The sequence below is a fragment of the Peromyscus leucopus genome, chromosome 14 (assembly GCF_004664715.2).
Source record: "Peromyscus leucopus breed LL Stock chromosome 14, UCI_PerLeu_2.1, whole genome shotgun sequence".
NCBI lineage: Eukaryota > Metazoa > Chordata > Mammalia > Rodentia > Cricetidae > Peromyscus > Peromyscus leucopus.
In genome coordinates, this window is record NC_051075.1 from 47,846,942 (window position 1) to 47,873,314 (window position 26,373).

The 26,373-nt window shown below is 49.0% G+C and overlaps 2 long non-coding RNA genes across 2 annotated transcripts; one reads left to right on the forward strand and one right to left on the reverse strand.

The window, feature by feature from the left end:
- Positions 1 to 2,009: 2,009 nt before the first annotated feature.
- On the reverse strand, positions 2,010 to 2,727 carry LOC119089061. The gene is made up of 3 exons (XR_005092909.1): positions 2,655 to 2,727; positions 2,414 to 2,500; positions 2,010 to 2,303 (listed from the first exon to the last, which is right to left on the reverse strand). It is a non-coding gene; the product is annotated as an uncharacterized LOC119089061 (long non-coding RNA).
- Positions 2,728 to 10,065: 7,338 nt separating this feature from the next.
- On the forward strand, positions 10,066 to 15,595 carry LOC119089062. Its single transcript, XR_005092910.1, has 3 exons — positions 10,066 to 10,320; positions 11,293 to 11,403; positions 15,258 to 15,595. It is a non-coding gene; the product is annotated as an uncharacterized LOC119089062 (long non-coding RNA).
- The last annotated feature ends 10,778 nt before the right edge of the window (positions 15,596 to 26,373 follow it).

Below are 26,373 nucleotides of genomic sequence, written 5' to 3' on the forward strand. Positions count from 1 at the left end.
AGCTGGCTCTGAGTGTAGGTGTCTATGTGTATGAAACCCCAGTCCACAGAATCAGGGCTCATGTCAGGACAAGACTAATGTGTTCACCAGAATTCAGAGCCCAAAGGTCAGAGGGAGATGGGGGGTGGGGGGTGGGGTGCTGGCAAAAAGTCATCAGCTACCCTCTCCCTAAGCCTGACTGAAATAAGAGGCCCACTCTGGAGGGTCGAGCTTTCACTTACTCGGCTCCCCTCCTCCACCCTTCCCATCCACCAGAATAAAACTGGAGTCTGCAGAGCTGGAGAGGTGGCGATCAGCTCAGCTCATCTCATAGCTGCACAGCCCCCGCCCCAGCCAGCCTCAGGGAGCTATGGTGAGGAGATTTCAGGGCTGGCCGCCAGCACACTCAGCAACTCCCCTATAAAGTTCCTGCAGCTGCTTGTCCCCGATGCGGGCTGAGGCGCCTAAGATTTGCAGGGACGAGAGTGGCACACTTTGGAAAATCCAGGATGTGCAGTCCCCACACCAGCACCAAATGGCCTCGAGACTCCCCTCCTGGGAGTCCGGTGGAGGAAAGCTTTGCATCTTCAGGACCGCACCCCTGTCTGAAAATCTTACAGAGTTCTCCTGGCTTTATTCCCCCTCCACCCGCCCTGTGACAGAGGTCAGCAAGCCACAGATGTTTCTAATGAAGGTCCCAGACCCTGCCCGGAGGTAACAGGCAAGCCACATAGCCCTGGATCCCACAAGGGGCCACAGCCCCCAGACCTCTGAAAACACTCGATGCCCAGTGAATGAGACCCACACTCTCTCGCATTCTCAGCTCTTTTCAGGAAATTGCCAACTTAGCCCTTGGCTTTCTCCTACCCTGAGCCCTCCCCGTTTCCGTAGCAACCGCCCCCCATCCTCTGGAGCCCCTCCCCTTGATGCCTGCCCGCCCCCCCTTCTCCACCCTCTGCGTCTCATCTGTCTGGGTGGGAACCAGGATTAGAGTGCTTTAGGACTGGGTCGCTTTTCCCAGGGCCGCTTTGCTTCCCCGATGTCTTTGCAGCCACAGGCTCCTGCCCCAGGCTTTTCAAGTCCCCAGACTTAATGACTGGCCCTGGGTTTCCTCCTCTTCCCTTTCTCTGCCTCCAATAAAGTGGGAGAATTAACCCAGGTTTTAAGTGCCCGGGTTCCAAGTTGCATATCAAAGGGGCCTTCCCCAAGCTTCTTCTGCATTTCAAAGGGGCTGATTTATGCTTTCACTTAAACCCACACTTTTTGGGGTAAGAGTTTTCCTGCGAGGTCAAACTCTGGAAAAACAAATGGATCCCCCATTCACCCCCTCCTGGGGTGCGGTGGGCTATTAGTATATAAACTGCCCACAAGGAAGGTGGGGAAACGGGCTGCTCAAACGCCAGGATCCACATCACCCCTGTTTTTGAGGTTTTCGCTGTTAGGAAGCGGGAGGGGGCACCGGGGGTCCTCCCCACTGCTCCTGGCCTATGCGACTGGCACTAGCCAAATCCTAAGGCCTGTCACCACTTCCTTCCTCGGGGGCTGTTAGCTGTGTCCCAAGTCATCCCCAAGTCTGTTAGCTTGCGCGGGGGTGTGTGTGTGTGTGTGTGTGTGTGTGTGTGGAGGGGGACAGAGGTGGAGGGGGGGTTCTTGTCCCAGCTACTTTGAGCTTCCTTCGCCTCCTGCTTTATTTGCTTCTAACTGCTAAGCCTCTGGCACTTAATATTCAGCCACCGTAGACCTGAACCAGTCCCTGGACCCCAGCTTCCCCTCACCCTCACAAAGAAACTCCACCACACACACACACACACACACACACACACACACATTCTCTCACTCCACAGCCTGGGTCATCATCTCATCCTGTGCACTCCCGCCCCACCTCAGTTCAGTCCTTACAGGTGATTTTCTGATCCGCCAGGTCCTTCCTCCACCACCCCATCCCAGAGCAGATCCTTCCTCTGCGCGGTGTCTTGAGAGATTCTGATCTCACTGCAAACGTGAGGCTCCTAGCGTGATTTAACACAGACCTGATTCTCAAGCTTCCGCAGTCATTAAGTCCCGGCCAAGCCTGCAAGTGCTGCTGTTGGTTCCCAGAAAAGCCACAAGCAAGCAGCCCATGAAGCGGTCCTTGGGAGAAGCAGGGCAGATGGTACGGCATCCTTGGGGAACATCTTAACCGTCATTGAGGGGATAGAGAGGGAGACAGAGGGGTAGTTACCCCTTGAGGGTCGCATCTGTGTTTCCTCTTCTCACCTTGTCACCAGGTTCACTTAAGTTGCCACACATAGGGTCAAGCATCTGCAGAACTTCCTAAGCACCTTCTGTATGTGGGGAGAATGAGACCAGAGAGCCAGCGATGAACTACAGTGAAACAAGATAAAAAGCCCATCACCCATAAATAGGCTGGTAGTGTGTAACCACCGTGACTAACCTCTCCATGAGGATCCAGGGAAGACTTCAGGCATCTTAATTTGAACTTGGAAACTGGACGGGAATTTAGCAGGTAGACAAGTGTATTCTGAGTGGAGGAAAACAGTAAGGACAAAGGCTGTCATGGTGGTGTTGCCCAGACCAGCGCGTCTAGCACTCAGGAATGTGGATGGAGGTATTAAGAGAGCAGGCTGGAAGGGCAGGTTATGGGTGAGATTGTAACGCCAAGTCTAGGAACCCACCATTTCTGCCACGCTACTACCCCAGTATCACCCTGATAAGATCCAAGTTGTACTCCTGAGCTATATAGACCAGGATCAGTGCTCTGAGTGCCTCCACCAAGGTCACCAAGGTAACCAGTGATAAGCCCGAGGATCACAATGGCACTGACTAGACACAGAATGGACAGGCTGCAGCGAGGTGGCACCTTCTACCTCTGCGGTGTTCACCAAGCCCTCCAGGAGACACACAAGCAGAAAAGACTAGGGACCGTGGAGACAGAACTAGTCATGGGGTCCTCAGCACTGCCCAACAGATATATATCTTTAGCCGAAGAACACTCCCGGAACCATGAGAGAGGAGGTCCTAGGGGTCTGTCCCCTCCAGAGGCTGCAATGGCGAGCACACAGCCCCCACAACGTCACCAGCGACATCAACCACGGGTGGTGGTCGATTGGCCAGCTAGCTCAGAACTACAGAGAAACTACTGCAGAGAGGACCCATTGAACGACCAAAAGAACGGAAACGCAGAAAAGGGCGACTGGACTGGAGCAGGTAGGAAATAAAGCATGGGAAACCGGAAGGGGCACAGGAGACGGGTTGCCAGCCTGGTGGCCTCACATATTCTTGTCAGCCACTGTCTCTGCTTACCACGCCTCTCCTCCCCAGGCAAGCACTGAGGAGGACAGGCTCTCCTCTCAGAGTCCTTGCCACAGGAATCACTCACTTCTCTACCCTACAAGATTAGCAGAGAAGTCTCTCTCTTTGCAGAGAGATGAGGGACCCAAGGAAAGAATCGAGCAGTCACATGGGGCCTGGCAGTGTTCCCAGGAGTACCCCCCTGACTGGCACCTGCGGTTTGTCAAAGGCCTCCCCACTTCTCTTCACTGGCATCTTGGCATGTCCCGAGAGTCGTCCTCGTAATATCTGTCTCCACATGCCCCCTCTTCTGGTTTGGTTTTTTTGTTTGTTTTATTTTGTGCTCTGAGACAGGGTTTCTCCATGCAACAGCCCTGGCTGTCCTGGAATTCCCTCTGTAGACCAACCAGGCTGGCCTCGAACTCAGGGATCCACCTGCCTCTGCTTCCCATGTGCTGGGATTAAAGGTGTGTGCCACCACCCCCCAGCCCTCCACACCCTCTTTTGAACAGGTAAAGCTCAAGACACTGGCAGGGGCGTAGGAAGAGAGAGAAGACTCCATGCTGCCTTCAAGAAGATTCCCTGGAGTCCTCCTTTCCAAGCAGCCTCCCCAGGGAATCTGCAGAGAGCCTTTGGGCCCTGGGAAGCCCCCGGTTACTGGTAGCCCGTGGACAGACAGCCCTGCACAGACATCCTGCTGTCTGCCAGCCGTAGGCAGTGAGCTCAGCCTGCTCAGGTCTCACTCCAGGTCACTTGCAAGACAACTGTAATGCAGACATCCAGCACCAGCCTTTCCAAAGGCTCCTTTCATGGTTTTGCTTTGCAACCATGCAGCTTGGAGAGGCCCGAGAGAAACCCACCCTTCTTCTGTTTGTATCTTTTCTTTCTACACTGTCTGGGCCTCCACCAAAATTTATTTGCACTTATTAACACTGCATGTTCCCCCCTCTTCTTGGGCTCCATAGCTAAGCCCCCTCACCCAGGTGGGCCTCCTCTGTCCCTCTGTCCCACCAGCCCATCTGTAAATCCTCAGTTCCCACAGCACAATCTCATGGGCAGTGAGATTTTTCTCTAACTGGCCTCAGGCTCACCCGTCAAGTCATCATGCTCCACCAAAGCCCCAAGTCAGCAACAGGTATCCTGAGGAATCTGGCTTGGCCCACTGGAAACCAAAGGAAATAACATTGGTCTGATTCAAAGCCTGCAGAGGTGAGTCAGCTCCCAGCCTGTCAATCATTGCTGTCACCTAGTGTCACACCCACGCTGTTCATGAGTTACTGTCCTCCGTTTGCTAGACAGCAGAGCTCCGTCAGAATGGTGGGAGCCTGAGGGTGACTCATGGGCCAGCTGTGGGTGCCTTACCTTGGGAAGTGGTGTACACAGTGTAAGAATGAATCAGAGAGAGGATCATGGCTCAGGGTGTCTTCCCAAATCCTCTGGTCACCTGAAAGGCTGTTCTGCATTTCACGCCTCAGGAAGATGTCCCTTAGAAATGCAATGCATGGGGAAACTCTTAGCAATGGGGTCCAAGCAGAGGACCCCAGTCAATATTCTCCCTCCTTACCATCTGCATGACAAGACCACCAGAACCGCTCCATGATGCTTCCTGGAATAGAACCAGTGTTCCTACTAACCAGGAAGCCTCTAGCAAGACAGAAACACCTGGGGTAATCTGAACCCCAAAAGGCCCAGAGAAGTGGAAATGGACCAAGCTGGGAACCCAGAGTCCATTTATGTTTAATTGCCTTTAAAAAAGAATCCCAAAGCCTATCTGGGTTTTGAGTCAAGAGGCAGGGAGGAGGTCCTGGGGAAGGAAGTCCAGGAGGGACCGCCCGGTTGGGAGGGAAGGCTCGCAGGATCAAGCCAAAAGCAAAGACTGGAGGAACTAAGGGCATGTGCCTTCTGTGGGGCACCTAGTCTCTGTCCCCAAGTGTCAGGATGAGTAGGCGCCAGGAACCAAACCGAAGGTTTAACTCCCACCCCGCCCTTCTCCAGCCTCCTGGGAAACTGTCTCCCTTCCCATGCCCTCCCCATCTCTCCTTCTGCCAGAGAACCCCTCACCTTGACCTGGTGCTCATCCAGGTATGGCGGACCAGCCGCCACTTTTATGACCCAGGGTACTCTTGAGTAGGGAGAGGTGAGAAATATGAGCTAGAAAGAGATACTTAGACGACAACGAAAGGAAAGACAGAAACACAGAATAGCCTCGGGAGGACCTGGGTCTCAACCCACCAGCCCTGAACTTCATTCCAAAGGGCTTTTTAATCACAATGCCAAGGGGAGGAGCAAAGACCTCCCCCTCGGGAGATACAGTCAAGTGCAGACCCTTCCAAGCACCTGGTACTCAGGCCTGTGGTCTAATCATCCTCTTTACGCAGACCTGCTGGGCAAAGCCACCAGGAAACCCAGGCGGGCTCCAACGTCCAGAGCACTTGAAGTTAATTTAAAAAGCCCCAACAAGGGACTAACTATTACTAGTTCCCTTCTTGGCTGTGGAGAACCACAAACTAGGTTCTGTGGGAGCTGGCTGAGGACTTGGAAGCCGAGAGAGGTGATGATCGGCAATGGCTCAGGGGGGTCTCCCCCTCAAAGGTGTCCAGTGGTTTCTCACTGTGATATTAACTTGGAAATTCAATTCAGGGATTAATGATATTAAACTCCTTTTCATGTCTCAGATGTATTTGTATTGTGGTGTGTGTGTGTATGTGTGTGTGTCTACAAACTCATTTGTTGAGACAGAATTTGCACACACTAAAATTTACTCACTTTTAAACTATAGTTCTGGGGCTGAAAAGACAGCCTAGTGGTTAAGAACGCACACTGTTCTTGCAGAGGACCTGAGTCAGCTCTCGGAATCCATGTCAGGTGGCTCACTACCACCTGCAGCTCCAGCTTCAGAGGCATCCAATGCCGCCTTCTGGCCTCTGCAGCACCCAAATGCACATGCACGCATAAACACGTAATTAAAAATAAATCTTAAGCCAATAAATAAGTAAACTCTTGTTCTAAGGGTCTTCACAAATAAATGCATGCAATCATGTGACCATTACAATGGCCTTCACCCCAAGTTCTTCAGTGCTTCTTGTCAGTCAAGCTCTGCCCAGCACAGACCCCCAGACAATTGCTGAGGAATTCCTGTCCAACAAGAGTTTTGTCTGTTCCTAAATGTCCTTTCAATGGAGTTGTGTGGCATTTATTCACCTGGCTGTGTTTGCTTTGCCTAACACACCAATTACTTGTTTTAGTCTACATATCAGGCATGCATTTCATTCATGAGCACTGTTCCACACAAAGGCATTACAGTTTGTTCATTCAGTAACTGGGGGCCTTTGAGCTATCCTGTTTGGGACCAGTATGATGAAGGCCAGTATCAGCATTTGTTTACAAGGTTTTATGGGGACCTAAGTTTTCACTCCCCATAGTAAACACCGAAACCGTATTTCTGGGGGTGTGGTAACTTTGCACTTAATTTTATATTAAACTGCCAAGCCATTTTCCAAAGTAGGGGTACTATTTTGGACTCCCAATGTACAAGAATTCCAGTTGTTTTTTTTTATTGTCCCCAGCTCCTGATATATCATGATTTATATTCTTTTTTCTTTTCTTTTTTTTAACATTATTTATGGGGAGGAGGGGTCGTGTGTGCCGCAGCACATGTGTAAAGATCAGAGGGCGATTTGCAAGTGTTTCTCTCTCCCACCACTGAGTTCCAGAGATCACACTCAACTGGTCAGCCTCGGAGACAAGGGCCTCTATCTCCTGAGCCATCTCACCAGCCCAGTGAGTGTGTGCGTGTGCGTGTGCGTGTGCGTGTGTGTGTGTGTGTGTATATGTGCGTGTGTGTGTGTGTGTGTGTGTGTGTATACGTGCGTGTGTGTGTGTGTGTGTGTATGTGTGTGTGTGTGTGTGTGTGTGTACGTGTGTGTACGTGTTGTTTTGTTTTTAATGTTTTTTCCTTCTAGTCACTCCAAAAGATACGTAGTGGCTTTTCACTATGATTTCAATTTTGTGATTAATGACGTTGAACATCTCTTCCTATGTTCGTTTCTTCTTTGGTGAAGGGTTATATTCAATTATCTAATAATTAGACATTTTTTTGCAGAGTTTTGAGGTCTTTGTTTATGCACATCCTTGGTCAAGATAGAGTTTTTGCAAATATTTTCTCTCAGTCGGGGGCTTGTCTTTTTATCTCTTTAATGTGGATTCTAAATTTTGATGAAATCAAATTTATCAAATTTGTGGACTTGTTTTCAGTGTAATATCTAAGAATTCTTGTCTAACTCAAATCACAAGATCATCTCCTGTGTGTGTCCTTCATCTGTACTTTCAGAGGTGTTTTTTTTTCTTTTATACTTTCTCTGTGTTTTTGTCTTTTTATATCAAGTTATCATTTTGATCATTTTTAACTGTAGTCCAGTGTTGATATTGTTACTGACTTCCTCCTCCTCCTGCTCCTGCTCCTCCCCTTCCTCCTCCTGCTCCTCCCCTTCCTCCTCCTCCTGCCCCTCCTCCTCCTGCTCCTCCCCTTCCTCTTTCCTTTTTTCTTCCCCTCCTCCTTTTCTTCGTCACGTCTTCCTCACATATAGATATCCAACTTTTCCAATGCTGTTTTTTAAAGTTCTTTCTTCACTGAACTCTCTTTTTTCTTTGTCAAAGCTCAACTGAGGGGGTTGGGGGATGACTCAGTTGGTGAAGTGCTTGTCATGAAAGCTTGAGTACCTGAGTTCGAGTCCCGGAACCCATGTTTAAAAAAAAAAAAAAAAAAACCTGGAACAGTGACTCCCAGAGCTGGAGATCTGGAGCTAAGAGGACCTCGGGGGCTTGCTAGCCAGACAGTAGAGCCAAATTAGTCAGCTCCAGGTTCAGTGAGAGACCCTGCCTCAAAAAGTAAGGTGGAGAGAGACTGAAGGAGATTCCAACACCAACCTCTGGTCTACACACACACACACACACACACACACACACACACACACACACACACATACATGTGTACCTGCACACATGTACACAATACATACACACACACAGACCTCCCAACCTTGCATGTATAGATGTATTTCACACTCTCCCTTCTGTTACGTTATCACGTTTATCATCATTTTTACTGTCTTGATCACCCAAGCTTTCCAGCAAGTTCTGAAATCAGATGGTTCAGATCTTCCTCCCAGCACTATTTTAAAGGCCTTCCCTCCTCTACAGGTCCATGTTCTCTCCTATGGACATTCAGGACAAGGGCATAGAATGAACAAAGGCCCTCTAAAACCTTGAAGGCCCTTGTGATGTACGGCTCACCCTCCAGGAATGTCAATGCGCTTACAGTGCTCAGTTTCTACCTGGCCTCCATTGCAAGGCTCTGCCTCCCAGGGCCTCCTCAGAAGTCGCCTCACACAAACAGTACAGTATAGCAGCCCTACAGTGAGCCAGGCTGCCCACGCTTCAATTCAGAGAACGGGAACCCACTACTGTGATTACAAGTAGACACTGACTTCCATTCATTGGGCCTTAATTCCTTGTCTTTGAAGCAGAGATAATCAGTATGTCTTCTTGGGGTTGAGCTGGTATTAAACGGGCCCATCCATGGATTAAAAATCTACTTGCATTTCAATGCATACTACACATAGAATAATATTCAATACAGTTCTGTTACTCTCAGTACTTGGTGATTGAGATAACCTGTGTTGTGCATGGAGAAACCTGTGACCCAAGATGCTTTCCCTCAAATTGCTGCCCTGCTCAAGTAGGAGTCAAGGACACCTGAGACCAAAGCCGTGGTCCTGACTGCACAGTTGCTGCTTCCAAGAGCTTGGTGCTAGGGGACAGGTGGCAGCCAGCAAGTCACAGCACCAGACACAGGTAACTTCTGCCTCTGTGTCCCTGTGTACCATCCAGTGCCCAAGGTAGGGCGCCTGCTGATGCAATCTGAACTGGGGTACACACTTAGATACTCCAGGATCCTTAGTGACTACCAAGGACACTTCAAAACCAGATCAACTAGACACCTACTCTGCAGAGACCAAGTCCACTCATAACAGGGATGTGGAAAGCCCTAAGTCCCCAGGAGAAAGGAGTCCAGAGATGACCAAGAATACCACTGGCTTGATCTGCAGTAGAGAAAAAGACTTTTTTTTCTCTAGATTTATTTATTTATTATGGGCACGTTGGGCTGGGCACATCTCCCAGATCTCATTACAGATGGTTGTGAGCCACCATGTGGTTGCTGGGAATTGAACTCAGGACCTCTGGAAGAGCAGTCAATGCTCTTAACCTCTGAGCTATCTCTCCAACCCAAGAAAGACTTTCTAAATGGTGGATTCATTGAGATGTGGAAGGAAGCCCTGGGGAGCATTGTGAAGGGAGAGGGGCACCCAGCCAAGTACCCCCTCACAGGGGAGCTACTTCACTTCTCTGACCTTTAGGCTCCTCCACTCTCCAGCAAGGATCTTGGCAGCCCTCAGAGTGTGGCTTAGCTTCAAGGAGCAAATGGGAGAGGTAGGAAAGAAGCTTGCACTGTTGGCCCCTGCCCAGACCCAGGACATGGAGGGCTGTATGCTCCCCCCAGGTAGGGAAGAATGTTCTGGGGAGTCCCCACCAGTGTGAAATGCTCTCTAGGGAACAAGGAACTGTAGAGGAAAATCAAGTCTGCTCACATCCTGCAGCCCCTCACACCCTTGGCCTGGAGGAGGCCTGACCCATAGCCCTCCAAGGAGGAACTTCCTTCTTCTTGCCCTACAGTTCCCAACTTCCTGGTTCCTTGAGCTCCTTCAGGTGGAACTGGGGAAGCCGGTTGAGGGCCAGGGCACGTTGGGCTGGGCACATCTCCCAGGGGGCTGGGAGAAGAAGGTGGCCCTGGCTTCGCCAGGGCTTTGGGGAGGAGGCAGGCATTCTTGTGAGTCCATTCATCCGCTCAGCTATTTCCTGCCCTGCTTCAGCATGGAGTGCTCCACCTGCTCCTACTTAACCATTTCCTGTTTACAGGCCTCCTGTGCCTCTGAGCTCCAGGACAGCAGACAGCAGCCCATGGACCGGCCAGACCTACTGGAAGCTTCAGGGGTGGGCACAATGCTCTCTTATAGGGTTCCCATTTTCCCTTTTAGGATGCTTAATTGACCTCAGGGGTGGGATGCTTTGGCAGGTCACCCCAACGTAAGACATAGGAGGAGGGGAGCATTATAGGTTGACTCACTACAGTGATTGTTAAATCACCTCTTCATGAGAAGCAGGTTCCCGTAACACCCCGCTCTCCTAGAGGCTCTGCCCCAACTCTACCTCTCCAGGTAAAGCTTCGTCCTATCCCCCCACCTCCCCACCCCCAAAGCAGCGCAGACTCAGGAGCTCCTGAGTTACTGGCCATTTAAAGAATCCTCTAGGACGCGAACTTCCTGTGTGGGCAACGCTTGCGAGTTTTCTAACTACAGCTCTGGGGGTGAAAGTCTTGGTTCCAGTCTCAACAAGAAGTACTTATTTCTACCACTGTGACTTAGGCAAATTATATCAGTATCTAAGTCTGGTGTTTCGTTTTTGTTTTTGTTTTGTTTTGTTTTCAGGGAATAGACTATCTGGCAAGATATATAAATAATGTATGTGACAACTCCTGGTTCAAAATAAGTGGCCTATGCTATTATTCTATAACTATGTAAAGAAATAGAATGTTCCATTATACAAAACGTATTTTAAAATAAAGATCACAAATTCCTTGCCTCCCTGTCCCTCTGGAACTGTGAGTTGATCTGGATAAAATAACGGAAGATAGAAGGTTTTTTTTTTCAATATCTGATATCCCGTCATCACCCTCTCACTCCTCCCTGCCCCCACGGGGGAGCTGGGTGGGAATGGCAAGGGACAGTGAGGAACAATGTCAATGCAGAGAACTTGGGCACCGTGTGAGTGACAAAGACGGTGTATGGAAGGCTGCAGATGTGCCCAGAAAACAATGCTTGCCCTCTGCTCCTAGACCACTTGAGTCGACCTCTCAACACAGAGTGCTACATTCTACCTGACCCCGGCCCTTCGTCTCTCAAGCAGGGATTCTCAACCTCAGGACTTGACACTTCGGGCTGGAAATTTCCTATCGTGGCACCGTCCTGTGCACTCAGAGCCAACCCTAGACGACACAGAACTCCTTCCCCCTGACAGGTATGATCAAAAAACATTTTTCTATAGACATTAGTAAAGGATGCCTGCCCCTCATTGAGAACCTCTGCTGGGAGCAATTCATGGGTTCCTTGGTTCCCCCTACCCATCTCTTACTTCTCTGCCCTCTCCTGGGCCCTCCTCCCCAGCTCTCTCCATACCACTGGAACATCTCCCCCAACAGTCACAGGAAGAAGCCACTCCAAGCCGCCCCACCCCCACCCCACCCCACCCCTCCGCCTCTGAGGAGGGCAGCCTGGCCAAGTTGCTGGCAAGTAGAAACAGTAGATTGACTGAGCAAGAAAGTCCAACTCTGGGCCAGGGAGAGCTCCAGAGAGAAGGAAGGAACCTACGGCCTCAGAAAGGATCCAGAGCTGGTCCCAGACGGTGCTGTGTGTGCCTTGGCTTGGCCACATTTGCTTGGTCAGCAGCCACTCTTGGGGCAGCTGCAGAGAGACCAGTGAACTGGGTCTCGGCTGCCCGAGAAAGTTCAGGCTCTGGGTAGACTCCGAGTGCTCCAGAGGCCCAAGCTGAATAAGGGACTAAATACAAAGTCTCACACAGGGTTTGGGGCATAAGGCTTCCTTGTAAATAGGTTATATAAGCACTCCTGAGCAAAGGGAAAGAAGAGAACCCTAAGAAGGTGTCAATGGAGGCAGGCTTCTCGGGAATGGTAACTTGGGAGCACATCTTGTTGATAAGGAGTTTGCCAGGCCAAGAAGCAGATGGAGTTAGAACATTCCTGAGAATGGGCACATACAGGGGGCATGTGTAGGCAAAGGCCCTGAAGATTGGGAAATGGCTGGCAGGACTGTGTGACGGGGATAAAAACTTTAGGGTGATACAGATTTGCCCTTGGGAAATGGTGAGTGAGGATGCAATGGGTCCATTTCTCGTGGGAAAGGCTGGTGGGCAGATTGAGAATGAATGGTAGGTGTGGGGGGCCTCCCCATTCTCACCCCTGAAGTTCAAGTCACCTTGCAGCAGAGGTCAACTAGCAGGTATAAGACCTCCACTAGAGGTCAACTAGTGGTCTAAGCCACCCAGCTGGCTTTCCTGTAAGACGCCATGTGCACAGTGATCTTGGTCAGTTCCATAAGTTTCCCTCATTCCCCTGCAAAGAGGCATGAAGAGGTAGCACTCGCCTCGCCCAAGATCTTCATCAACACGGGTTCCAAACCCTTGCTTTCACTAAGGACCCACACCTGCCTGCCGAGGGTCAGTGTGTTCCCTGCTCACGGTGCCTGTACCACCCAGGCATGCCTTCCCTCCAGGCCACTCCACAAGGTTCCCTGGCTTCCAACCTCACCCTGTTCTCCAGGGCAGGAAGATCAGATGGAGCCAAGAGAACCAGACTCAGCCTGAGGTGGAGGAGACTCCTCCCCTCTGCTGGCCCCACCCCATGGACCTGCCCCATCCCTCCCCGTCCCAGGAGAAGGCTGGACAGTCTCCATTTCCAACATGCCTGGGCGGCACCTTTCTTGTCTGGTGGCTCTGCTGGGAACCCCAGAACAGCTACGCCAGCTTTTCAGGGTAGTCTAGCACTGGTGAAGGGCTTTTCCCTAGAGGATCTCAAAACTTTTACCAGAAATGGAGGTGACTGAGCTGTGGGAGGACCCAGAGAAATAGAATTCATAGCCAGGAGGATGGCAGCTTTGAATGCCAAGTTAAAAGACAGCTTCCCAGGGGCACAAAGCCCGAAGGCTAAAACGGCAGCTTCAGTGCGTTGTATCTGAATTTGAAACAGGAGCTCAAGTCTAATGGAAACCCCTATAAACTTAGTGGGGGTGAAGCTGCCGTGGGTGAGGGAGCTTCTAACAGGAAGGCCACAGGATGCCTTGAAGTCACTAGATGGTTTAAGTCCGGAGTTCTGCCTCCTTTCTGTGCTCTCCATACAGCCTGAGTTCTGGGCTGTCGCACCAGAGACACTGAATGGCTAGATTTAGCAGATGACGTCACCAGACTCCTGCTCAAATTTGATTCCAATAAACAGCAAAAAGAAAAAAGAAAAAAAAAAGTTATATCCCGTGTGATATTTGGATCATGGGCACATTAAAATGTTGTTGTTTACCTAAAGTTCAGATTTAAATCTCCCTGGCAACCTTAGAGAGAAAACTCATGCTCGTATCTGACGTTGTCCACCCATCTCAGGGTCTTATCCCCCGAGGAGTTCCTTGGGACTTATTTTGCTTGCCTGTCTGTCTGTTTTGTGGTGCTAGTATAGAACGCAGAACCTTATGGTGCTGGATAAGCATTCTACCACTCAGCTACATCCAACTAGCTCTTATCTGCTGAGATCTCCAAAACCCAGAGCACATTTAAATTCCTTTGGTCCGCTCCGAACATCCGTTACAAGCTCCTGGCCCATAAATATCTTTTAATGCTCTGTTCTCCCTGCGCATTCATCCATCAGTGGTAGGCAGGCTTCGGACAGTAAACCTGAGCGTTTCTTGCTAACTAAAGAAGGCAGGAGCATTGAAGCCAGGCTGCCCAGTTCCAAAGGTCATGCCAACTGCAGAGTTACTGAACAGCCTCACTTAATTTATCTCCTCCGTTTCCCCATTTACAAATGGCCGATGATACCTATTCTGTAGGGCTGCTGTGTGAATCACAGAGAGTGAGTGACATTGGTGACGAAATTGACTCTTAGCAGAAAGCACTCAGTGAATGAGACGTGATAAGGCCAGTGACGATCTGAAGCTGGCAGTGACTGACGGCATCGACACCGTCTCCTTTGGAAGGTTCTTTCACTAGCTGCTCACCAGTGTGGTGATCATGTGTGCTTTGCACAAAGAACAAAGTTATAGCAACCGCAGGGAGGGGTGCCCAGCACGTAGAGACATCACCGGGAGAAGCTCACATCTCTAAGTGACACTGTCAGAAGTCCAGGGGCTTTCTCTAAGGCCACAGTCTCTCCCTACTTCTCCAACTGAATGTGAGTCAATACCTTCCCTTTTCAAGTGTGAAGAGCACATCTTTAAAAGCCTGACTGCCCTTTCCCATGATGAAATGGCTGGCAGGCTCCAGACTTGACTGGTTGGCAACAGAGAAAAATACCATGGGCCTTCCTAGGACCCCATGATGAACATCCGAGGGAGAGAGATCTATTTGCATCCTTCCAACCCTTCTTCCTCCTCCTGAGTCCCAGCAGGACTGCGATACTTTGGGCTTATTGAGAGGACCCTAGCCAGCTGTGGTGGCGCACGCCTTTAATCCCAGCACTCAGGAGGGAGAGCCAGGCGGATCTCTGTGAGTTCGAGGCCAGCCTGGTCTACAGAGTGAGATCCAGGACAAGCACCAAAACTACACAGGGAAACCCTGTCTTGAAAAACAAAACAAAACAAAACAAAACAAAACAAAAAAGGAGGACCCTAGGTCAATTCACCCCCAAAGGAACCATTTACTGAATAGAAATTCTTTGAATCACTAAAACTTACAGTTTCCTAAGTTCTCCATGAACATTTTCAGTGAATGTATTTTGCTGAACAGTCACTGATGGGACATTAAATTTGACAATAACTCAAAGGCCCAGAACAATTCTATTTTCTTAAATACAGTCTTCTTATGAATATATTCTTTTTTCTTTCAAATGTGTTGTTTTAATTAAAATATTTCATTTTCCTTAAGAATGTGTTTACAAAACATCATAAAGAATACATTAGATCAAGTACTAAAACATTCCTAATGCATAGTTACTAACATCTTCAGGCAGATCGCAACCAGATGTTAACAAAGAACATATTCTTTGAGTATATTTCAGAAGATTTGCTTAAAACATTTTTTTTTGGTAAAAATTTTAACATTAGTAAATTTGAAGATTTGGCAACTTGATTTGCCCTCTTGTCTTGTGTTTCCAGGATGTTTCTGAGAACTTCTAGAACACCGGTCCTCAAATATGAATGTGCATCCTGATGTCGGAAGGCTTGCCTCAGCTCCTGACTCTTGGGTTGCAGCGCCAGGGATTGTGATGCAAGGGAGGTGAAGTCCAGGAGCCCACACCTTAAATACCGGGGTAAAGCCACTTAGGTGCCTGCAGAACCCCTCCTTCATTTTGAGATCAGGACTTTAGAGTGATGGGGAATATCGCTAACTGTGAAGAGTTATGCTGACGTCTGGAAGGGTTGTTTTCCTCTTGTAGCAGGCTCTAAAATTACAGGCAGTATTATGCTAATTTGGAGGAAGGTTGGAGCTTGTTTATTTGGTTTTCATTTTTCTTTTTATCTTCTTTCCTTCCTTCTTTCTGTTTGTTTGTTTGTTTGTTTTCGAAACAAGATTTCTCTGTGTAGGCCTGGCTGTCCTGGAACTCACTCTGCAGACCAGGCTGGCCTTGAACTCACAGATATCCACCTGCCTCTGCCTCTCGAGTGCTGGAATTAAAGGCATGCACCACCACCTGGCCCTCGTTTTCTGTTTTATTGTTTATTTACTTAGAGACAGGCTCTAATTTATCCCAGTGTTGGCCTGCAAATCACTGTTGGAGCCAAGAATGACCTTCAACTTCTGATCCTCCCGCTTCCATGTTCAAATGAAAGCATACATCACCTTGCTGGGGCATGGTGAGGACTAGGCCAGCACCCTACCAATGGAGTTGTATCCCCAGACTGCTAATTTTTAAATAATGAAATGTCCTGCAGCCCAGCGTTGTACCGTAATGGCCCTTCTCAGAAAGAGCCTTCAGCATTCAACCTTGCTGATGGGCAAGGTGTTCTCATTATTTATATCTACCTCTTCCATTTACAACAATATTAAAAACACTTCCCCATTCTGCAAAAGCACTGTCATTAGCGTTCCTAATGGTTATATAATACGCCGCTGCTCTCCTTTATATGAGGTGAGGTTGGCGCTCTTAAGCAGCAGGGCCTCATGGGACGTCCTTGGAAAAGATTGTGCAGCCTGGGTCTCTCACGGGCCCTTGTCTGGTGATGTTATCTTTCCTTCCCCCAACACAGTCCCACAGTTCTGATGCCATCCACCATGAGGTCCTCACCAAAGCCGAGCTAATTAATGCTGGCTCCTTGCCCTTGAGTCTCCAGAACAGTAAATTAAATACAGTTTTTCTTTATATGGTAATATGACCCCAGGTATTTTGTTATAGTAACACAAAGGACTAATACAACCACATACAGATGTACTCATCTTCTTTTGTAGCTCTCCCCGTGCTGAGCTAGAAATTGTTTGTTTGTTTGTTTTATGCGTATAAGGGGTGTGTATGTGCCGCACACATGTTCCCATTTGTGTGGGTGTGCCTGGGTGTGCAACTATGCATGCCCATGTAGAGGCACAAGGTTGATGTCAGGAATCTTCCTCATCACTCTTCCACTTTATTCACTGAGGCAGAGGTCTCTCAACCAAACTCAGAGGTTGAGTCTAACCCAGAGGCTAGTCACACTACCCAGCTTGCATTAAAACCCTGCTCCATATATGGACCCTATGCCTGGCACTGTTAATTGGGCCAGAAGCCCAAGGCTAGCTGGGTACTAGACCCCAAGGGAGACCCTAGTACTGTTATTCTGCTAAATGGACCTAGTAATAAACTGTCTCCTGAGTGCTTATCTTTATAGCCACAGATTAGTGCATCTTTAACCCTCATCAGAGAAGCTTCTTATCCAGTAGATGGTAATGACCAACATGCAGAGAATGGGAGATATAGGAGAGTCCTCAGCTGTAAATGAGGCATCTGTATCCCAAGCGTTCCCTCCAAGGCTCAGAGGTCATCACAGAAAAGATGGAAATATTCTAAGAGATAGGGGGATGGATGTCCGTCGCAAAGCAGTATTCGCTAGAAATAACAGAGCGGTTGTACACATGGACTCATAACAGCTGTGACTGTGTACACAAGACTTGCACAAGATCTAGCCATCCAGAGTTCCAGAATAAATGAGGGAAGAGTTCATGAAGTCAAGCCCCTAGCTGAGGAGTTATTGGCAGTTGTTAGCTCCTGGGCTAGAAGCGTCACTTTTCTTCAGGGATTCGGCCCTTGAGAGGCTATCCATGCTCCAGTAGATGGTCCCCCTCCCCTGCACATGCCAACAGCAATAAATGGACTCAGTGGGTATAAGAGAGAGAGCACATGAAGTCGGGAGGGAAGAGTGGGGCAGGGATAGGGGAAGAATTGGAGAGGAATGAATGAACTGGAGAGGTAGATTGGATCCAATCATATTAATATTAAATAAATATGAATATCAAATAAAATTTTAACTTAAAAGCTTAAAATAGAACTTAATAAAAGAACAAAAAACACACAAGAATGTAGTTTTCATTTCTATTGAATAATTTCCTTCAAGTTCCTTTCAAATATTGGAATTGGTGGTGTGGGGAACATCTATAGAAGTTCCTTACAGTGAGAATAAATAGAAAAAGGACAAAAGGGACATTCCTGGGTGCTATGAAACACGAGTATTATAATCCTCCACTACGGAATTCGACAGAACTCTGGTAGAAGAGTCATGTTTGGTTTTACTGATCAATTAAGGTCAAGTCACTGAAGAAGCTTTTAAGTAGAGGTTATGAGCTTCTCTAGAATCGTGATTTTAATGCATCATTTGTGGGGAAGGCCTGAGATCTGGTAGGTGCCTCATGTGTTCCAGTATTTGATGCATAATAAAGATACAGCACTTAGCTCATTAACAGCCCAGAATAATTAGATTGCATCATGAATGCTCCTTGCCACACCGTGAAATATGTCTGGGTCCTGCCCAGAGGTGGCCCATTGAGCCTCAAGACTTTGGAAAGAGCGAAGTTGACTCTCTCAGTTCCCATCTTGCTCCTGCTCCAGCTGCTCCACTTGAAGGTGGGAAATACACCAGGTGGTGGCCCACGCCTTTGATCCCAGCACTCAGGAGGCAGAGGCAGGTGGAGCTCTGTGAGTTCAAATCCAGTCTGGTCTACAGCCGAGAGTCCCAGGACAGCCAGGACTACACAGAGAAACCCTGTCTTGAAAAAAACAACAGCAAAAAGAAGGTGGGAAGTGGAGGCAGGGATGTGATGGAGTCCAGTAGCTGAGTCCCACTTCCTAGAGCTGATGTTATGATCATTAAGCACCTGAGTGGTTAGAAACTGACTAAATGAGTGAGTGACAGCCTAGGCTGCTAGACACTGCCCCAGCGACTGCCTGTCCCTGATGCGCTCTACAGGGAGTGCTCTTACCCACCTTAGCCACAGCTGGGACACAGTCACTCCCGCTCCACCCCCCCACCCCCCCACCCCCCCACCCCACCCCCCACCCCCGCGCTCCCGCGCTCCCCCGCTCCCCGGCTCCCCCGCTCCCCACCCCACCCCTGTCTACGTGTGTCCTTCCCTCCTAAGGCAGTGCTGACTTTGGCTGTATTTATCTCCAAGATCTGACCTCTTGGAAGCTCAGCGGTGTTTCTTCTCTCCCTCTTTGCAGAACCTGACAAAAGGCGGGGTACAGCAAAGCACACACATGCGTGCAGTGTTCCTCCGCAGGTCGGCCTCCCGTAACTATGAAGTCCCACTTTAGTGTGCACAGTGGAGCATCCTCTGTGGATTCGAAGGCTGGCGCCAGCTCCACGGTCTCCTCCATCTCTCTGTAGCTCGCTCTAATTTGCTCCAAGGCCATTCTTATTTTGTCTTTTTTTTTCCCCCAGAGCTGAGGACCGAACCCAGGGCCTTGCGCTTGCTAGGCAAGCGCTCTACCAAGGAGCTAAATCCTCAACACCCCCCCCCCCCCAGGCTGTTCTAACAGAAGGTTCCTTCAGGACCCACCCACCCACCTCCACCATCTGCTTCTGGCTATCCTAGCTAGGCGTCTATTGACAAACGCAGAACCAACCATTTTCTTCTCTTTTTCTTTTCCCTGTGTTCTCTCTCCTCCCAGCCATAGCACACACACACCCTCAGCACACATGGACTGCTGAGGACCCCTCTTCTACAGCCCCAGAAGCCCCAGATCTCATCTTACGACACCCAGTCAGCTCCGTATAATGCTAAGGGCAGAGTGTTGATCTCACTAATGGCAGACCAGGCATCCTGGTGGGACAACAGAGGAAGCCACAGTCTCTCCCTTTCTGCTTGCCCAGCCTGGGAGTCTGAATCGCAGGTAAACCATAGAGAGGAAAGCTTCCTGTCCCTGCCCACTGTCAGGTGATGACCTGGGAGGAGGGCCTCAAGCCAGTTGGCCCAGGTTGAGGCCCAGGCAACCAGACACCTCCTAGTTCCCACGGTCCAGCAGCAGGCCTGAAGCAGAAGGGTTTCATAATCCGTAATCTCACCTCTGAGGGTGCTGGTGCGTAATGACCTGCCATTTGGTTCCCACATTACAATCATAGTATTTATCTATGCAAAACAGCACCTCATTAAAAAAAAAAAAAAGAAGAAAAAGCACGTCACTATTGGCCCAACCCCTCATTAGAGTACAACACACAGGCCCTGGGCACACCCAGGGTGGGACTATCATCCTGGTCAGGTTTTAGCCTATCACACTAGCTCTATCTCCACAATGGTCCCACTCCTCCTGAGCAAGCTAAGCAGCTCCGCAATTCTGCGTAGTGGGAAATGACCCCTAGGAGTTCTTTGAGGTTGAAAGATGGATTCAGCTGGGGACCCGCTTCTCCGAGAGTCCTCCCCGAGAACTGTTCCTCCTAGGAACGGTTCTTAGGAAAACTTTCATAATGTCCTCAGTTTGTACAAACTGAGTTTGTTCAGTCTCCAACATTCACATGATGGATGGAAGGAAAGAAATGACTTCTGAGGTTGTCCTCTGACTGTGCTGTAGGGTGTGTGTGTGTGGGTGGGTGGGTGTGGGTGCGCACACACACACAGTAATTTTTAAATGTGAAAATATTAAATTAAATTAAAAGTAGGAAGACTGAGGAATTCTGTGATTTGGTTCTTTGCCAACTGATTCCCTCTCTCTGGAAGCATACCATCCTTCTGCTGCCCCATGAGCCTCTTCTTACCCCTGAAAGCCATGCTCTCCGACAGAGAAGTTAAAATGCCTTAATTATGAACAACCATCTTATGCTTTTTCTATTGACTGAACCACTTCAGAGACCAGTGTTTAAGACGTGTGGGGAAGAGTAGAGAAAAATATGACAACAACCTTCTACTCACTACCCAACATGGAAAGGGGGAACGAAATCTAAAGTATTATTACCATGACCACGGAAGCCCCCAGACCAGCCTAACACCAGAACAGCAAGGTCCCCTTCATGCCCTAGCGGAGAAACCTGTGTTCCAAAGGCGGTGACCCCCTGATTGTTTACTGTCCATCTGTCTATCTGAGGTTTGCCATCAGTATGCCCTGCAAGCTGGGGGCAGACCTGTGTTCTCAGCCTGGGCTCCACCCCCACACTGCACCTGTAGTGTGCCCCAGTTTCCTTATCTGCCAGTGGCAATAATAATGCCCATTGCTTCCCACTTCTGAGTGTGCAGATAAGTGAGATAAACATGAAGTTCTTGGAGCATCAGGGAAACAAGGCAATGTGTAACCCTAAGCAGCAATGGGCAGCTACTGTGGGCTTCTTACAATGAGGAAGGACATGCTCAGAGTGTTCCCTTCCCATGCCCAAAGGCTTCCATCATTGTTTACCGGACCCCAGCATCCCCCGCTGGCCCTGGGGAGACTTGTTTCACGCATGAAATGGGCAGTTTCTCATCAGGCCCTTCCTGTCTCCTTTCCTGACTCTCTGTGAGTCCGAGCCACACTGTCCACAGAGTGAGCCCCTCCACCAGGCTTCCACAGAGCAAGTGCCTCAGAGATCACAAAGAAAGGAAGTCCATGTGCCAGCATGCTACCTCAGGGGCACTCAGCTTCCAGTAGCAGCCACCCTATGCCAACGAAACAGCCAGTGAGATCTGCTGTGAAGACCGCCCGCTCCTGGGAATAAGGAGAGAGGCAAAGCTCAGAACTACAAACTGGGCAGAAAAATAAAAGCAAACGTAAATAATTCCCGCATGAGGCCATCTTCCCACGCTCACACCCGGAGACTTCAAGCTTGGAAATCAGGTAGGGCAAAATGGTCACCTCTGTCTACCTTAGCCTGAAGCTTGAGAAGGCATGCGGGGGAAGGACAGTCCGTGGGCAGAGGCAGCAGGGCCCACGCTTCACCTGGGACAGTGTCACTTTGCTGGATCAGTGGAGACTTCCAAAGCAGTGTGACATTGGAGCTGAAGAAAACATCAAGCTCAGAAGGTCAAAGAGTTTGCCAACACAGATATCATCTATGGCCGAGAAGTGACTGTCATCAGAAAGTGTCCCCCATGTGCTGAATGCTTTCCACGCTCCTGCCAGAGAGGTGACTCAGCATGCTGGGGAGGGAGCAGGGAGCAGCTGGGACCAACTCAGCTCCCGTCCTCCATCTCGCGGATTCACTCTTGGCTCCAGATTCTCACCGTTCTGTGCCTAGTGCTCAAGATAGCCCAGGAGGTAGGTGTCCTCCGGAAACCTAACCTCCGAGGAGTGCTGAATTGGAGACCCGGGTCTCTGAAGCAGGATATCAGGAGTCACAGAGCCAAGAACTGAGAGGGTCAGGACTGGAAAACAGAGGAGAGACGGGGGAACCTCTCTGGTGGAGGAGACAGAGTTGCGGCTAGTGACCAGAGACACACCTTAACGCCCACTGTCTATATGACCTGGGGTGAATCACGTTCCCTCTTTCTGTTCCCTGGCTTCCTCACCTGTAACATGAATGGGTTGGAGTGAACTACAGTATTTCCCCTTGATCCTCAGGAGAAACTTTACAGGGCCCAAAGTGGACTCCTGAAATCATACGTAGCAACGAACTCCACACATGCTCTTTTTATATGCATACCTGTGATAAGATTTAATTTCTAAATTAGACACAGTAAGACATGACAGCAGTAGCTAATAATAAAACAGACCATTATGAAAAATACTGTAATAAAAGGTACATGTACGTGCTCTGTCTCTCTCACCTATCTTATTATAGTGTTCCAGTACTTCTTGTGATGATGAGAGATAATATAAGGGCGGTGTAATGAAACAAAATGAGGTGATGTCCACATTGTGACGTAGCATTAGGCTACAACTGGCCTTCCAAGACACATCAGAGGGAGGGTCATCTGCTTCGTTTGGAGCAAGATTTCATCACACCACTCATTACGCCATACAATCTTAAACTCACCGTTTCTGGAATTTTCCATGTCATATTTGCGAAACACAGTTGGCTGGTCCAGGTGGCCAGAGCTGCAGAAAGCAAAATCACAATACCACTTTACATCCCAAGGACAGCCTCATTGGATAGGGAAGGGACCAGGCGGAGATAGCTCTACAAATGACCTTTAGGGCCACCCATGCAAAACAGAATGGAGAATTAGCAATGTCTGGGAAGCATCATTGCAAGGCTTTCTTGTCACCTGTAAGCGTGCTTCCCAGTCACACAGCTTCCCAGCCTCATTGTCCTCTGGACACAGCATAAGCCCGTGAACTACAGGTTGAGCAACCCCATGCATGGACCAGAGCAAGTCCTGGCTGTATGACTTCAGACATGGTGGTTATCCTATTGCCAAGCCTGTTTCCTCATTTCTAATCATCTCTGCCTCCTCCCTGCACCAGGAGGAAGCTGTGAGAATTCACTGAGTAATGTCTACAAAGCACTTAGCTTGCAAGAGAAGAGTCCCACGTAAACAGAAGCTGACGGTGGCTGTTGTGACAGCTGCCCGGCCCTCTCAGCTCTTCCCCAGCCCTTTATTTGCTGCTGGAAGGACGGAGCCTGTTGTGAGTCACTGTGCTCTTGTTCCCAAGGTTTTGTTAAAAGAATTCCCCTTGAGCACATATCCCCATCTAGCTGCATAGCCAACTGAGGTGACATCAGAAAACAAGGCTAAGAAAATATGCTGTCCCAACAACCTGCCTAGCACCTGCTTCCACTTGGCTTCTTATCTACTAGACTATAATTTCCCAAGGGCGGGAACATCTAGGCCACAGCGCTGCCCAACTGAAGGGGGCACCGTTTGCCACCATCTAATGGACAACAAGCATGTGCTGAATGAATGCATGAATGAAACACAGCCTAGCTCATGTTTAGGCAGAAACTAACAGTTTTGAATGCCCACCATACAAAAAGGGTACTACATACTCTTTATTTTATTTGTTCCACTCAACAGCCCCATGAAATCAAAAGCATTTCCATATTTTATGAGTGAACAAGCTGAGGCAAGCACATGTAAATAATGACCAAGACCTTACACTTCAAGAATTTGAACCCAGAACCAGTCTGATGGGACCCTAGCTGCTGTGCCTTCAATATAAGGAGTAGACAAACCCCATGAGCTAACATAAGCTGACCATCTTCAGTAGATGTTTCAGCTCAGCCAACAGGAGGAGAGTACATGAAAGATTCTTGGGAACAATACAGAGATCTCATTAAACCAAACACTTAAGGGCTGGGGAGATCACTCCGTAGGTAAAGTGTGCTTGTTGTATGAACCTGAGGACCTGAGTTCAGATTCCCAACACTCATATAAAAGAGGATAGCAGGACACATCTGTAACCCCAGTCCTGGATGAGAGGAAGAGATAGGTCTCCCAGAACCTGCTGGTGAGCCCCTTGAGCTGAAATAGTAAGCTCCAGTTTCAACGAGAGACCCTGTCTCAAAAACTACGATGGAGAACAGCAGAGGTGCCCAGTATCAACTTCAGGCTTTCATGTGCCCAGCACTGGGACACACATATCACGAAGAAAGAGAAAGGGGGAGGGTGGGAAGGAGAAGGAGGAATAAGAGAGAGATGGAGAGGGAGAAGGGGGGATGTCTGGCAGTGGTGGCACACACCTTTAATCCCAGCACTCTGGAAGCAGAAGCAGGCAGATCTCTGTGAGTTCGAGGCCAGCCTGGTCTACAGAGTGAGTTCCAGGACAGCCAAGGCTGCACAAAGAAACCCTGTCTCGAAAAATAAAGCAAAATTTAGAAAAAAAAGAGGGAGAGGAAGAAGGAAGGGGAACAAGGAGAAAGAGAGAGAGGGGCCCCAGGTGGCAATTACTGGATGAGAAAGAGTTTCAGAATGCAGTAGGTTCTTACAACTTTCCAAAGAGCAGGGCTGCTCCCCACACTGAACTGCCAACCCTACCCACCCTGGCTTTTTTCTGCCCACCCTTTCTTCCTCCAGCACCCAGCCTGCATCACATACATACATACAAAGTCCCTGCCACAAGGTCTCCCCACAAATATAAATACCCAGTCACACAATGTCTATTCATTACTAGTAAGACTCCTCGGCTTCTAGGATACTGGTGAGAATTGCCAGGCAAGACCATGGATAACATAAATTACTTAAAGAACACCGAGTGCTCTTTGCCTCTGCAATGCTGAAACTCAATGGTTCAGGAAGTAGGTTTTGATTTTTTTTTTCTACATTCCCTGTTGGGGACATTTTCCTAGTGTGAACCTTATCGATACGGCTCCCCTGGTCCCAAGGACTGACCCACATTCAACCCCTCCATTCATTTTCTGAGCTCTGTTGACCTTCATTAGTCCTTTGATATAGGAACAATAATCTCTGGTCTGAAGGAACTGCAGCTTTCAGAGCCCTACAATAGGCCTTGTTTGAGTAGCAATCTTTAGGAAGGGCCCACACGGAGAAGTACATATTGACTCAGGCCCTTGGCACTGGCAAAGGAATTTTTTGACAGTTGAGAGGCACTTCCAGGTGAATGCAAATCCCAGGGTTCAGTGACTCCCCTCACCTGGGCCCGGATAACTGCAGGGTGACCTGTCTGCCTGCTAACTACTCCTGGCTTCCTTACCCGGTTCCTGGAGGAAGGTGGTGAGATTGAGCTTGTGGGTACCCTAGTCCTTACTATGGATTCACCTCACAGTCCCCAAGAGATGGGGGTCTGCAGGAAAACACACTCAGACTTCAGTCACATTAAAACCTGCCGGGTGACTTCACGGAGGGAGCCCAGGACCAAAGTCTTGTCCTCCTCCTTGGGAGGCTCATCCCTGCTCAGCCTGTCCCTGTTAGCTTCCTTTTTAGGACAGTCATAATCAAATCTCAAAGATCAGGGGGCTCAAACAGGAGACTCATCCTGCCTCACAGTCCCGGAGGCCCAAGATCAAGCTGTCAGCAGCAGGCTTGGTTTATCCTGAGCACTCCCTTCCTGGCGTGTCCTCACGTGATCTTGACTGTATGTGCACATGCTAGTGTGAAAGCACACGCTAGTCACATGGGGCCAAAGCCTACTCTAGCCGGCTCGTTTTAACTCAATCAGCTTCTTAAGGGCCCTTTCTCCAAATACAGTCATGGCGTGGGAAGGGCACTACAATTCAACATATTAACCTTGGGGAGACACAGTGTAGCCCGGAGTCCCCTGCCTTGGCCAAATCAGTTCCCATTTCCTGCCTTTTCTTTCCTCACTGGGGCCCACTTTCTGAGTAATACATGTCATGTGGCTTTAAAACAAAAAAAGTCTGTGTAATGAAATCAATGGTATGTTTTGGAAATGTCTTCATCTCATAATGCTTTGTTCAGGCATTTTTTGCCTATTTTGTGTTTTTATGATGTGTGTGTGTGTGTGTGTGTGTGTGTGTGTGTGTGTGTGTGTGTATGATATGCTTCTCCTGCTTTTTCTTTGTCTTTTTCTGTTTGTTTTGTTTTATTCTGGTTGTTTGTTTTGTTTTGTTTTGTTTTGTTTCAAAACAGGGTAGCTTTGGCTGTCCTAGAACTCGCTCTGTAGACCAGGCTGGCTTCGAACTCAGGGAGATCTGCCTGCCTCTGCCTGGAGTGTGCAGTTTACACCACCATCATTACCTCACTGCCTGTGTGTTTTCTGAAGAAGGAGAAAGAAGGTGTGGGGCTGGATGGTTGGAGAGGATCTGGGAGGAGATAAGGAAGGGGGAACCGTGATCAGAATATATATTATGAAAAACATTATTTTCAGTGAAAAGAAAAAGGTCTGTGCATGACGAATGTCAAGAGCAGAGGAAGAAGCAGTGAGGAGTCCACCTTGAGCTGTCCTTGAAAAGCCAGCTGTGTCTTTAGGAGATCAACAAACAC